Raw genomic sequence first — 14944 nt, forward strand, 5'->3', positions numbered from 1 at the left:
CTGGGTGACTCAGTCATTTGAACATCTGACTTCGGCTCAGGTCATGATCTCATGGTTTGTGAGTTCGAGCCCCGCATCGAGCTTTGTGCTGACAGCTCAGAGCCTGGCACCTGCTTTGGATTCTGTGTCTCCCTTTCTCTCTGTTCCTCTCCACTTGCACTCTGCCTCTCTGTCTCTCTCTGAAAAATAAATAAGTATTAAAAAAATTTAAAAAAGAAAATGTAAAAGGAAAGATTGCTTCTGACTATAATAAGATGAACTATCATAACCATCCTACACAAAATAAAAGAGCAAGGGAGAATAGGGAAATGCTTGTCACTTATAGAGATAAAAGGTTAATGGCAACATGAAGAACTCACAATAAATTAGAAAAAAAATATTTTAATAGAAAAATGGGCAAAAGGCAATGAACAATTAACAAAAAGAGAAATATAAATGGCTTATGAGTAGGAAAAAATTCCGTATGAGTAGTAATTAAGAAAATTAAATGAAAACAACAAGGATATGGAATTTCTCACCTATTAATTAGGGAAAGTTTTGTTTTTATTTTTATTTTTTAATGACTATTCCCCCATGTCCAGCAAGAAAAATGGGGAAGAATGAACAGCTCTTTCATTCAGAACTGACTTTTATTTTATTGTTATTATTATTTTAAGTTTATTTATTTACTTTGAGAGGGACAGAGACAGCACAAGCCGGGGAGAGAGGGAGAGAATCCCAAGCAGGCACCTCGAGGTCAGCACAGAGCCTGACTCAGAGCTTGAACTCACAAAACTGTGACATCTTGACCTGAGCAGAGATCGAGGGTCCCATGCTTAACCAACTAAGCCACCCAGATGCCCCTAGAGCTGCCTTTTAAAAACTCATTATTTCTTAAAATGCTTTCTAAACTTGGTTTAAAAACAGATGTTATGATAGTAACCTTTTGGATTAATGAAGCTGCTTAAATTTTATTTGTTTGTTTTTTGAAGGAGAGAGATCAGGAGTGAGAGCAGGTGAGAGAGAGAGAGAGAGAGAGAGAGAGAGAGAGAGAGAATTGCAAGCAGATGCCATACTCAGCAAGGAGCCCAATGCTGGGCTCAATCCCATGACCCTGGGATCATGACCTGAACTGAAATCAAGAGTCAGATGCTTAAGGGGCACCTGGGGCTCAGCTGGTTAAGCGTCCAACTCTCGATTTCGACTCAAGTCATGATCTCATGGTTCCTGAGATAGAGCCCATGTCAGGCTCTTTGCTAACAGCAAGGAGCCTGCTTGGGATTCTCTCTGTCCCTCCCCCACCACCCCCCGCCCCAGTCGGAATAAATAAATACACTTGATCTTAGCCAAAAGGCTAAGAAGCTATCTCTAAATAAACAATAAAATAAAATAAAATTCAGGAACATTAAAAAAAGAGAGACGCTTGCAAAAAAAAAAAAAAAAAAAAAAAGTTGGTTGCTCAACCAACCAAGCCACCCAGGTACCCCTTAAATTTGTTTTTAGAAAAGTAACACTATGATGTTTTGTTTCCAAATATCTTGGATTCCTTCCACTATTCCCTAGCCCTCAATTCCAGGACTCCAGAGAAGCAACAGATTCTAAGTATCAAGTGCTGGCCTAGAGCAGAGGCTGCCAACTTATGGCCATGGTCATCTGCCTACCGCCTGATCTTTATAAGGCCTGCCAGTGAAGAATGGATTTTACATTTTTAAAGGATTGAAAAAAAAAGAAAAGGAGAAGAATAGGATTTCATGACATGTGAAAATTATATAACATTAAATTTTTAGTGTCAATAAAAAACATTTTATTGAAAAATAGTCATGGCCATTTGTTTATGTATAGACGATGGCTGCTTCTGTGCTACAAGAGCAGGGTTAAGCCATTTTGATGGTAGGGAAGGAAGAAGTTTTCTTTGACCTTCTTAGGGTCCCTGATTAGGTCTGCAAATTAAACTGATGTTTGTTAGGATTAATAGATTAACAGGAGAAAATCATACAGGCTTTATCGAATCTTTACATGGAAGATTTCACAGGAGAATGAAGACCCGGCGTGACCAGAGTAGGAAGACTTTACAACTTTGAGACAAAAACCCAGTAAATTTGTGAAGAATTGAGGAGACAGAGATGCTTGGCTAGAGGTGGTAAAGGGGGAAGAAGTAACTAGGAAGGTAAGAGTTAGTTTAACAAGGTTTATGTATACAGGCTTCTTGGTCCTACATTCCCTGCTGCTGGTGATAAGAATGTCTTCTTTCCTCCTGGAAATAAATTTTATGACTCTTTCATGAAAGAAATACAAGTGGGGGGAGATCTGGGGAACTTCCTGCTTTTGCCATTTTTTAAATTATGTCTTCAGCTTAAGATATTTAATAGGCCAAGGCGCCGTATTTTAGAGCATTGTGTCCTGAACCCCATCAGGACAGAGACCGCCTGGCCCACAAAGCCCAAAACATTTACTGTCTGGGCCCTTTATAGCAAAAGTCCGCTGAACCTTGGCCTAGAGTAACAGCAGATGAGCATCTGCAAGGAAGTCCAATTCTGCAAATATTAAGTTCAGTTCTATTTCACTTGATACGTTCATGCTCCCTTCCCTTGTCCCCTAAATCGTCATCTGTTCGAAAGGAAGGACTGAAGAATGTGGACATGATTGGAACCATAGGTTATGTTTAAATTTTTTTTTTAATGTTTATTATTTTTGAGAGAGAGACAGAGACAGAGAGAGGGAGACACAGAATTAGAAGCAGGCTCCAGGCTCTGAGCTCTCAGCACAGAGCCCTTCGCAGGGCTCGAGCTCACAGCTGGCAAGATCATGACCTGAGCTGTAGTCAGCTGCCCAACCGACTGAGCCACCCAGGTGCCCCTGGAACCGTAGGTTATAAAATAAGAACATCTCATTAAAAAAAAAATTTTTTTTAATGTATGTTTAAGAGAGAGAGACACAGAGCACAAGCAGGGGAGGGGCAGAGAAAGAGGGAAACACAGAATCTAAAGTAGGCACCAGGCTCCAAACTGTCAGCACAGAGCCTGATGTGGTGCTTAAACCCACAGACACTGAGATCATGACCTGAGCCAAAGTCGGATGCTTAACCGACTGAGCTACCTAGGTGTCCCTAAAACATCTCATTTTTAAGGAAGTTGGTGTTGATGATTTTTTAAAATTGATTTGTTAATTTTGTAATTCAAAATAAGACCAGAGACTTTTTAAAAATGTCCTTAGTATCCAGAGGTCACATCTATGACTGAAATACTAACAGGAAAGAAGATAAGCCTTCTCGTCTATTTCTGTTCTTCTTATTTTATATTTTATTTATAAGTATCAAACTATATATCACAGTGAGTGATGATTTTGTGAAATTTGAATATGCTGATGAGATAATGCATGTTAGTCACTTAGCCCTTATTGAAAGGAAAAATTCACTTAGTAATAAAAATTTGAGTAGAAGTACAGTTAACTTATTTGCTTATTATTTATTCACATGCAGTAATTCTAGTTTATTTCTGATAATGCTTCAGGATTATGCACAGGGCTGGTTCATACCATAATATGGTATGAAACCGAGTTTGTTTTTATTTATTGAAGTATAGTTGACAGATAATATTATAGTAGTTTTATGTGTATAACACAATGATCTGACATATATATCAAGAGATGCTCATCATGATTAATGTAGTTACAGTCTATCATCATAAAACATTACTATAGCATTATTAACTATATTCTCTGTGCTGTACTTGACACACCTGACTTATCTCCTTTATAACTGCAAAGTTGTACCTCTGAATGCCTCTCATCTATTTCACCCATTTCACCATCCCCTTGGCAAACACCAGTTTGTTCTCTGTATTTATGAGTTTGTTTTTGTTTTGTTTTGTTTTAGGTTCCAAGTGTAAATGAAATCATATGATATTTGTCTTTCTCTGTCTGACTTATTTCACTTAGTATAATACCCTCTGGCTCCACCCACGTTGTCATAAATGATAAGACCTCATTCTTTTATATGGCTGAGTAATATTCCATTGTATATATGTACCACCTGGTCTTTATCCATTTTCTATTGATGGAGACTTAGGTAGCTTCCATATCTTAGCTATTGTAAATAATGCTGTAGTAAACATCGAGTGCATATATTTTTTCAAATTAGTGTTTCCATTTTCACCTGGGAAATATCCAGAAGTAGAATTGATGGATCATATGGTATTTCTATTTTTAATTTTTTGAATAACCTCCATACTGTTTTCATAATGGCTGTACCAATTTACATTCCCACCAACAGTGCATGAGGGTTCCATTTTCTCCACTTACTCACCAACACTTGTTATTTCTTCTCTTTTTGACACTAGCCATTCTGGTTGGTATGAGGTAATATCTTATTGTGGTTTTAATTTACATTTCCCTAATGATTAGTGATGTTGAGCATCTTTTCAGTGTGTCTGTTTGCCATCCGTATTTCTTTTCTGGAAAAATGTCTGTTCAGATCCTCTACATTTTTTTTAATCAGATTGGTTTTTTGGGGGACGTTGAGTTGTATGAGTTCCTAATATATTTTGGATATTAACCCTTTATTAGATGTGTCATTTGCAAATATTTTTTCCTGTTTAGTAGGTAGTCTTTTCATTTTGTGGATGGTTTTCTTCACTTGCAAAACTTTTTAGTTTGATGTAGTCCCAGCAGTTTATTTTTGCTTTTGTTGCCTTTGCATGAGAAGACAGATCCAAAAAAACAATGGTAAGACCAACGTTCAAGAATGTTTACTGCCTATGTTTTCTTTTAGGAGTTCCATGGTTTCAGGTCTTGTATCTTTATATAAGGTCTAAGTTTATACCTTTAGGTATAAAGGTCTTTAGGTCTTTAATCCATTTGGCTTTATTTTTGTATGTTGTGTTTATTTTTGTATTTTGTATGTGTGTATGTGTATTTTGTATGTGTATGCTTGGATTCCTTTCTCTTTACTTTTTGTGGATCTATTATAGGTTTTTGTTTTGTGGTTACCATGAGGTTTATATGTAATGTCCTATTATATAGCAGTCTATTTTAAGTTGATGGTCATGTAAGTTCAAACACATTCTAAAAGCACTATAATTTTACATATACATATCATATTTTATATCTTTTCATTTTGTGTATCCCTTGACTAATTATTGTAGATAGAGTTGGTTTTACTGCTTTTGTTTTTTAACCCTCATATTAGCTTTATAAGTGGTTAATCTACTGCCTTTACTATATGTTTGCTTTTACCAGTGGGTTTTTTCTTTCATAATTTTCTTACTTCCGTTCCTTTTCTGCTTAAAGAAGTCCCTTTAGCATTCTTTATAAGGCCGGTTTAGTGGTATTAAACTTCTTTAACTTTTATTTGTCTGGGACACACTTTGTCTCTCCTTCAATTCTGAATGAAAAATTTGCTGGGTAGGGTATTTTTGGTTGTGGGTTTGTAGCACTTTGAATATATCATGACACTCCCTCTGGCCTGCAAAATTTCTGCTGAAAATCAGCAGATAGCCTTATGGATGCTTCTTTGTATGTAACTATTTACATTTTCTTGCTGCTTTTAAGATTCTCTCATTATAATTTTTGATATTTTAATTATTAGGTGTCTTGGTGTGGGTCTTTTTGGGTTCATGATTGTGTAGGGCTCTCTGTGCTTCCTAAAATGAGAATGGTAATACACTTGATGTTGTACCAGAGGTCCCTTAACCTATCCTCATTTTTTAAAAAATTCTTTTCTCTAAAGGCACCTGGGTGGCTCAGTTGGTTAAGCTTCCAACTTCGGCTCAGGTCATGATCTTGTGATTTGTGAATTCGAGCCCCTTGGAGGGCTTGGTGCTGACAGCTCAGAGCCTGGAGCCTGCTTCGGATTCTGTGTCTCTCTGTCCCTCCCCCACTTGTGCTCTGTCTCTCAAAAATAAATTAAAATGTTAAAACATAATAAAAATTCTTTTCTCTTTGTGCTGTTCAGCTTGGATGATTTCCATTACACAGACTTTTATTTATTTATTTTTTCTTTTCTTTTTTATTTAATTTAATTAATTAATTAATTAATTTATTTATTTATTTTCCAATATCTGAAGTTGATTGTCAAATTGGTTTCCATACAACACCCAGTGCTCATCCCAAAAGGTGCCCTCCTTAATACCCATCACCCACCCTCCCCTCCCTCCTACCCCCCATCAACCCTCAGTTTGTTCTCAGTTTTTAAGAGTCTCTTATGCTTTGGCTCTCTCCCACTCTAACCTCTTTTTTTTTTTTTCCTTTCCCTCCCCCATGGGTTTCTGTTAAGTTTCTCAGGATCCATATAAGAGTGAAAACATATGGTATCTGTCTTTCTCTGTATGGCTTATTTCACTTAGCATCACACTCTCCAGTTCCATCCACATTGCTACAAAGGGCCATATTTCATTCTTTCTCATTGCCACGTAGTACTCCATTGTGTATATAAACCACAATTTCTTTATCCATTCATCAGTTGATGGACATTTAGGCTCTTTCCATAATTTGGCTATTGTTGAGAGTGCTGCTATAAACATTGGGGTACAAGTGCCCCTATGCATCAGTACTCCTGTATCCCTTGGGTAAATTCCTAGCAGTGCTATTGCTGGGTCATAGGGTAGGTCTATTTTTAATTTTCTGAGGAACCTCCACACTGCTTTCCAGAGTGGCTGCACCAGTTTGCATTCCCACCAACAGTGCAAGAGGGTTCCCGTTTCTCCACATCCTCTCCAGCATCTATAGTCTCCTGATTTGTTCATTTTGGCCACTCTGACTGGCGTGAGGTGATATCTGAGTGTGGTTTTGATTTGTATTTCCCTGATAAGGAGCGACGTTGAGCATCTTTTCATGTGCCTGTTGGCCATCCGGATGTCTTCTTTAGAGAAGTGTCTATTCATGTTTTCTGCCCATTTCTTCACTGGGTTATTTGTTTTTCGGGTGTGGAGTTTGGTGAGCTCTTTATAGATTTTGGATACTAGCCCTTTGTCCGATATGTCATTTGCAAATATCTTTTCCCATTCCGTTGGTTGCCTTTTAATTTTGTTGGTTGTTTCCTTTGCTGTGCAGAAGCTTTTTATCTTCATAAGGTCCCAGTAATTCATTTTTGCTTTTAATTCCCTTGCCTTTGGGGATGTGTCGAGTAAGAGATTGCTATGGCTGAGGTCAGAGAGGTCTTATCCTGCTTTCTCCTCTAGGGTTTTGATGGTTTCCTGTCTCACATTCAGGTCCTTTATCCATTTTCAGTTTATTTTTGTGAATGGTGTGAGAAAGTGGTCTAGTTTCAACCTTCTGCATGTTGCTGTCCAGTTCTCCCAGCACCATTTGTTAAAGAGACTGTCTTTTTTCCATTGGATGTTCTTTCCTGCTTTGTCAAAGATGAGTTGGCCATACTTTTGTGGGTCTAGTTCTGGGGTTTCTATTCTATTCCATTGGTCTACATTACATAGACTTTTAGATCACTGATCTGTTCTTCTGCATCCTTCTAATCTGCTGTGGATTCTAGTATATTTTTCATTTCAGTTATTGTATTCTTCAGCTCTGATTGGTTCTTTTTTATATTTTCTATCTCCTTCTTGAATATCTCACTGAATTCATCTATTCTTCTCCCAAGTTTAGTGAACATTTTTATGACCATTACTTTGAACTTGTTTCATTTAGGTTTTTGTCGTTGTTGTTGTTTGTGGGGTTTTTTTTGTTTTGTTTTGTTTTCCATGGTCTTCTTTTTTTTTTGGTCTTCTTTTTTTTCGGTCTTCTTTTTTTTTCATTTGGAACATATTCTTCTGTCTCTTTTTTTTTGTCTGACTTGTACTGTTGATACCTAGGTACTAGGTAGGTTGGCTATGTTTCTTGGTCTCGAAGGTGGTGGCCTTACATAGGAGTCTGGTGGGGCCCAGAAGCCCAATCCTCCCAGTCACCAGAATAAAGCATTCCAGGAGTGTTTCCTATATGGGCTACATGAGCCCTCCTGTTGTGGTTGGGCTGATTGCTGCAGGCACACTGGTGGGCAGGGCTGACCCTGGCCTGGACAGCTTAGAGGCCCAGTTATGGCTGCTGTAGGCATGAGGGTAGGTGGGGTTAGCCCATGGTATGGTCCGACCATGAGGCCAGGCCATTACTGTTGCTCTTCCTCTCTGGGGCAGGTGTCACCTTTGAGGGGTACTGGTCCTGGCCAAGGCCGCCTGTTGGGTGTAGCAGGATGGGAGCCTCTTTGGAGGGGCACCTACAGTGGGCATGTTGGGCAGGATGGGTCCATAGGGGAATGCCAGGGCAGAGCCAGTGGTGCTAACAAGGTGATGGAGAGTGTCAGAATTGGTGCCTACCAGTGTCTGGCCAGGAAGGCTGAAGGAGGGCAAGAAAAGCGGTGCCTACCAGCACCACTGTTTTTTTAATTGTCTTCAGGTGTTTTTTCGGAGCAAGGTGTTCTGTATGAAGTTGTAGCCTTGGTGTGTCTGTAGGAAGAGGTGGCTCAGGATCTTCCTCCTCTGCCATCTTCTGAAGCAAGTTTATCTTCTCTCTCACTGTATACCTAGTTCTTACACACCTAACACATTGCCTGGCACATACTTCTTTTTTTTTTTTTAATTTTTTTTTTCAACGTTTATTTATTTTTGGGACAGAGAGAGACAGAGCATGAACGGGAGAGGGGCAGAGAGAGAGGGAGACACAGAATGGGAAACAGGCTCCAGGCTCTGAGCCATCAGCCCAGAGCCTGACGCGGGGCTCGAACTCATGGACCGCGAGATTGTGACCTGGCTGAAGTCGGACGCCCAACCGACTGTGCCACCCAGGCACCCCTGCCTGGCACATACTTCTAATGGAAATACATGTTTAATGAATAAGTATGGTTTGTTCATTGTTCTACAGATACCAGAGTTTTAAATTCCATTTGGTTTTAAATATGTATAAAGCATATACTACTGGCTCAGCAGCCATGTGACCCTGTGGCCGGTCAGGGTGCTATGGGATGCACTGGGACTGGCATCGGGGGTCACGGAGGTGGCATGGAATGGGGCCTCTTTGCCTTTTGCCATCGTGACTCTTGTGAACGCTCCATATAAGCATGGCCTCTACTGCAGAGAAGACTCCATCCGGTATGCCTACTGTCCAGACACCCACGAGTTCATGGCCAGAGGTCACCATCACAGCCACCATCATCCTTGTCTCAACCAAGGAGGCCTGCCTGGTGCACACAGACTGCCTCTATTCCCACTCCAACTTCAACAACAGAGTGGCTGACTTCTATAAGGTGTTGAGAAAATTCCTGTTTAGGGCTGCAATGAGTCAGTCACTGGCAGACCTGGCCAAGGTCATGATAGGCCATCTGTGGCCCAACTTCCTGGCTAAGTGTGACCCTGACTTGAGCCACTTCAACTGCTCTGTCTACCTGCATGTGGAGAAGATGTGTAGGGAAAGCCTAGTAACATCACCGAGTCCAGAATGTCTTTCTACTCCGGACACTCCTCCTTTGGGTTGTTTGTGGTGCTCTATGCACAGGCAGGCATGGCTCTGCCCTAAGTGAGCACAGCTTCTGGGGCCCACAGTGCAGTTCTTCCTCATGGCCTTTGCACCCTATGTTGACTATAGCCATGTGTCTGACCATAAGCACCAATCGAGTTATGTCCTTGTTGGCCTCCTGCAGGGGATGCTGGTGGCTGGCCTCACCGTTAGCTACATTTCTAACTTCTTCAAGGCCTGGCCTCCATAGCGCTACCTGGAGGAGGAGGAGCTGGGACTGAAGCCCAGACTGTCACTGACCCTGACCCTGACCCTGACCCTGACCCTGAGTGAGGCTGACCACAACCACCCGGGTACCCTGTCTCCTCCTCCTGAGTCAGGTGCCTGTCTCTGTGTCCAACTAGGGCTCAGTGTGTTCATGGTCCTGGCTGGTGATGAGGGCTCTGGATAGGCTCTGGGTGCCCCATGCTGGCTGCCAGCGGGGTTTCCACTAACCCCACCTCTTGTGCATGGGGCCAGGGGCCTGGGGATGCACAGGGCAGCCCCAGCATTTTGGAAGGGGGACCTTGTCCTCTTATTTCCCTTAGAACCCTCCTATATTGAATTAGAGGGAAGCAAGAGATCCAGATAGATGCTTTTTTTGTAAAGTGCAATGTATGTGTATATGTGGACTTCCAATAAAATAGAGTGTTTGCTTGACAAATGGTGTCAGTCTCTATTCTCACTCTTTTTTTAACGTTTATTTATTTATTTAGAGAAAGAGAGAGAGAGAGTGCAAGTGGGGGAGGGGCAGAGAGAGAGGGAGAGAGAGAATCCCAAGCAGGCTCCACACTCATCCCAGAGAGGGACATGGGGCTTGAGCTCACTACTGTGAGATAATGACCTGAGCTAAATTAAGAGTCCATTGCTTAACCAACTGAGTCACCCAGGCACCCCTGTCAGCCTCTATTCTTTATGGCCATTCTGAGCACTGAGCCATTCTGAGATGCTCCTTGTTGGGGGCTCAGCTGAGTTAGGCATCAGAGTAGCTGGTTGCAGTACTGTGGTTTAGAGGTATGGGGAGGGCAGTGTACTCTTTTCCTTGGTCCTCACCCTATGTATCTCTTCATCTTGCTGTTGATTCGTAGTTATCACATCCTTTCATAAGCTGGTAAACATAAAAAAACCCAAAACAATCCAAAAAACCCTATACTAAATTGTTTTGGATTCAGTGAGGGTTAGTTATACTGTTTTTTTTCCTATACCAGTTATTATAGTAATCTTTTGAAATATAATTTATTGTCAAATTGGCTAACATACAGTGTGTAAAGTGTGCTCTTGGTTTATGCGGTTGATTTCCGTGGTTTGTTGCTTACATACAATACCCAGTGCTCATCCCAACAAATGCCCTTCTCAATGCCCATCACCCATTTTCCCCTCTCCCCCACCTCCCTATCAACCTTCAGATTGTTCTCTGTGTTTAAGAGTCTCTTATGGTTTGCCTCCCTCCCTTTCTGTTTGTAACTATTTTCCCCCCTTCCCTTCCCCCATGGTCTTCTGTTAAGTTTCTCAAGATCCACATATGAATGAAAACATATGATATTTGTCTTTCTCTGACTGTCTTATTTCAGTCAGTCTAATACCTTCCAGTTCCATCCACATTGCAGCAAATGGCATGATTTTATTCTTCCTCACTGCCAAGTAGTATTCCATTGTATATACAAACTACATCTTCTTTATCCATTCATCAGTTGATCCATAATTTGGCTATTGTTGAAAGCAATGCTATAAACATTGGGGAACATGTACTCCTATGCATCAGCACTCCTGTGTCCTTTGGATAAATTCCTAGTAGTGCTATTGATGGGTCATAGAGTAGCTCTATTTTTAATTTTTTGAGGAACCTCCATACTGTTTTCCAGAGCGGCTGCACCAGTTTGCATTCCCACCAGCAGTGCAAGAGGGTTCCTGTTTCTCCACATCCTCGCCAGCATCTGTTGTTACTTTTAGCCACTCTGACTGGTGTGAGGTGATATCTCAGTACGGTTTTGATTTGTATTTCCCTGATGATGAGTGATGTTGAGCATCTTTTCATGTGTCTTTTGGGTATCTGGATGTTTTCTTTGGAAAAGTGTCTATTCATGTTTTCTTCCCATTTCTTCACTGGATTATTTGTTTTTTGGGTATTGAGTTAGGTAAGTTCTTTATAGATTTTGTATACTAACCCTTTATCCAATATGTCATTCTCAAATATCTTGTCCCATTCTGTCAGTTGCCTGTTAGTTTTGTTGATTGTTTCCTTTGCAGTGCAGAGGCTTTTTATCTTGATGAGGTCCCAATAGTTCATTTTTGCTTTTAATTCCCTTGCCTTCAGAGATGTGTTGAGCAAGAACTTGCTGTGACTAAGGTCAAAGAGGTTGTTGCTTGCTTTCTTCTCTAGGGTTTTGATGGTTTCCTGTCTCACATTTAGGTCTCTCATCCATTTTGAGTTTATTTTTTACACCAGTTATTATAGTAATAATAACAGCTATTTTCACAGAAACTTACTCAACTGAGAAACTGCCATGAAAAATCTCACTAATAATATTAAAATTAATATATAATTAATAAAATTAATGATATATTCTTTTGCTCTTTTGCACATATTATAATAACCCTGGTTTTTTAAAAATATTTTTTTCTGATTGAAAAAGTAATACTTATTCATAAGAAATTCTAAAGAGTATAGAAATATATAAGAAAAATCTATTATAATTTCATCCCTGAAAATAGCCCCTATTGTCAGCCTGAGCTATCTTTCTTCAGATTTTTATACCAAGATGTATGAGAATTATTATCTTACTAAAATATGATCCTACTATACATACTGTTTTGAAACTCCTTTTGGTTCTCTTAATACCTAAAGATATCTTTTTTTGTTAAAATTTTTTTAATGTTTTTATTTATTTTTGAAGGAGAGAGAGAGAGACAGAGCATGAGCGGGGGAGGAACAGAGAGAGAGGGAGACACAGAATCCAAAGCAGGCTCCAGGCTCTAAGCTGTCAGCACAGAGCCCGATGCGGGGCTTGAACCCACAAACTGTGAGATCATGACCTGAGCCGAAGTCAGACGCTTAACCGACTGAGCCACCCAGGCACCCCTAAAGATATCTTTAAGTATCAATACCTAAAGATCCACTTTATTATTTTTAGTGACCAAATAGTTTCCATTATGTCAGTCACCATTTTTTGTCTACAACTTCCCTGTTGACAAACATTTGTGTTACAATCATTATTTTTAAAGTGCTTCAAATGTCATCTGAATGGCATGTCATCTTATTGACAAGCAGCTACTTGAAAAATGCTGACAGTGCAATAAGACACAAAAAGAGGAAAAAAAATTAAAGCAAGTGAGTAAATTTTTGTTTAAGCAGTGATAGATCTTGGGGCATCCTGGGAATTTCTGGCCAGGGCTGATGCAGTCACAGTGCAATTATATGTCAGTGATGCAAGTGTGTAAAATTGCAAACAAATGTCTTTGTCTTAAAGAACTCATGGCATCACCACTTGAGAGACTGTTCACATTAGGGCTCTGTAGCGTCTTCAGGTCCAGAGAGGTCCCAGGAGGCTTTGTTGAGATCTAAGGAACCAGCCCCCTGGGCTTCTGTTTCCCTTTCGCTGTCTTTATTTGACCAGTCAGTGGTAGCAGCCCTGAAGCCTTTAACCTCTCAAACCTGAAGAAAGAGTTGTATTGCAAATGGCTAAATGGATCAAGATTTTAATAAGGATGAGCTTCCAGAGCAGGACCGGTGTTAAGATTTATGTGATCTGCAATACGTCTTGAAGCTCTACCAGTTTGATTAAAAAGGGAGCTGGAGGACTTTGGGGAATGCCATCTCTGATAGCTCCCTGTGCTCAACTAAGAAAGACCAGACAAATGTGACTTGGCAAGGCCCCCAGTGCAAAATAAGAACTTAACTCCACGGTTGGGCCACTCCCAGCCAGGATTCTGCCAATTTACCCCTTTCCAAACGAGCATAAAAAGCAGGAAGTACATGGGTGCTTGGGAACTTTATGAATGCCATTAGCTTTGTTGAGTTTGGATTCCTTTATAGGAAATGTTCTAATATGTGTGAGTGTTGCATCACTTAGAGCTACACATTAGTGGGACCAATGCTGCAGATGGAATGTTAGAATAATTTTCTTTAATAAATCACTGTGTCACTAGATATGAATAAAACGTAAGTCTGTGTTACATCCCAGATGACCTATGGTGTGAGCAGGCAAAATGACAAGGCTACAAAGAAATGAGTAATAAGAATTTTTTTTTTAAGTTTATTCATTTATTTTGAGAGAGAGAAAGAGCACAAGCACAAGCAGTGTAGAGGCAGAGAGAGGGAGAGGAAGAATCTCAGGCAGACTCTGTGCTGCCAGTGTGGAATCCAACATGGGGCTCATCACGGGGCTTGAACCTGTGAACCAAGAGATCATGACCTGAACTGAAATTGAGAGTCAGATGCTTAACTGACTGAGCCCCCCAGTAGTAAGAATGTTAGTGGCCAACTTTTACACAGCCCTCTGTGCCAGGCTCTATTCGAGGCATTTTACATACATTTCTTCATTTCAATCTCACCAGGATCTTATGACTTGAGGTAGCATTATTATTCTCCTTTTATAATTGAAGGAGCTGAAGCATGGAGAAGTTGATAAACTGGCCAGTGAATACCTAATAAGTGGTAGAGTTGTGATTCAAACCCAGGCAGTCAGTCTACCCCTGGAGTCTGCACTGTTAGCAACTAGTATGTCTGAGAAATTTAAAACTTCAGAGTCAAGGTCAGGTCAACCAAGGGGCAGTGAACATCCCCAGAGCCCTGATAAAGGTCTTGTAATACCTCTCCCATTAAAAGGAGCCAGGCTGATTCAGGTCTGGGGCAGGAAGTGAACAAGAGAGACTTGAAGCATCCTGTCACATAGTTGAGGAAGTTACCAAAGACTACTAGGCTTGCTCCAAAAGAACCCAAGAACCAATCTAGAGAGGTTCCCATTGACCAAAGGTGTAACTACTTGAGCATTAGGGGGATAATAGTGGTAATAGGTGGAAACATCAAATATGTTGAAGTCTATGAGTTTATAATAATGCTCAAAAAACTGGTCACATTTAGAAGATGATGGGGAAACAACTCATTATTGGTTTGAAAACTGGTAAAGAAATTATATTATTTTTTCTGAACTTTTGATGTGACTGGTAACCGAATAAGGCATGAAGTGAAGCTCCTCTTTTTTTTTTTAATTTTTTTTAATGTTTATTTATTTCTAAGACAGAGAGACAGAGCATGAATGGGGGAGGGGCAGAGAGAGAGGGAGACACAGAATCAGAAGCAGGCTCCAGGCTCTGAGCTGTCAGCACAGAGCCTGAAGCGGGGCCCTAACCCACAAACCGTGATATCGTGACCTGAGCCAAAGCTGGACACTCAACCGACTGAGCCACCCAGGCACCCCCTAAAATGTTGTTTTTAAATGAAATAACTAATTTTGGGGTTGCACAAGGTACACACCATTTCTGATCAAAGAAT

General features: G+C 40.4%; 1 long non-coding RNA gene and 1 pseudogene across 1 annotated transcript in view; one reads left to right on the forward strand and one right to left on the reverse strand.

Moving 5' to 3' along the window:
* LOC144615815 (uncharacterized) overlaps positions 1-14944 on the reverse strand; it is a 40087-nt gene that overhangs the window by 5026 nt on the left and 20117 nt on the right. The gene's annotated exons all lie outside the window — the stretch shown is intronic.
* LOC132676889 (phospholipid phosphatase 2 pseudogene) lies at positions 7915-9789 on the forward strand (annotated as a pseudogene).

This window comes from Panthera onca, chromosome A3, assembly GCF_046562875.1.
Source record: "Panthera onca isolate mPanOnc1 chromosome A3, mPanOnc1 haplotype 2, whole genome shotgun sequence".
In the NCBI taxonomy this organism is placed as follows: Eukaryota; Metazoa; Chordata; class Mammalia; order Carnivora; family Felidae; genus Panthera; species Panthera onca.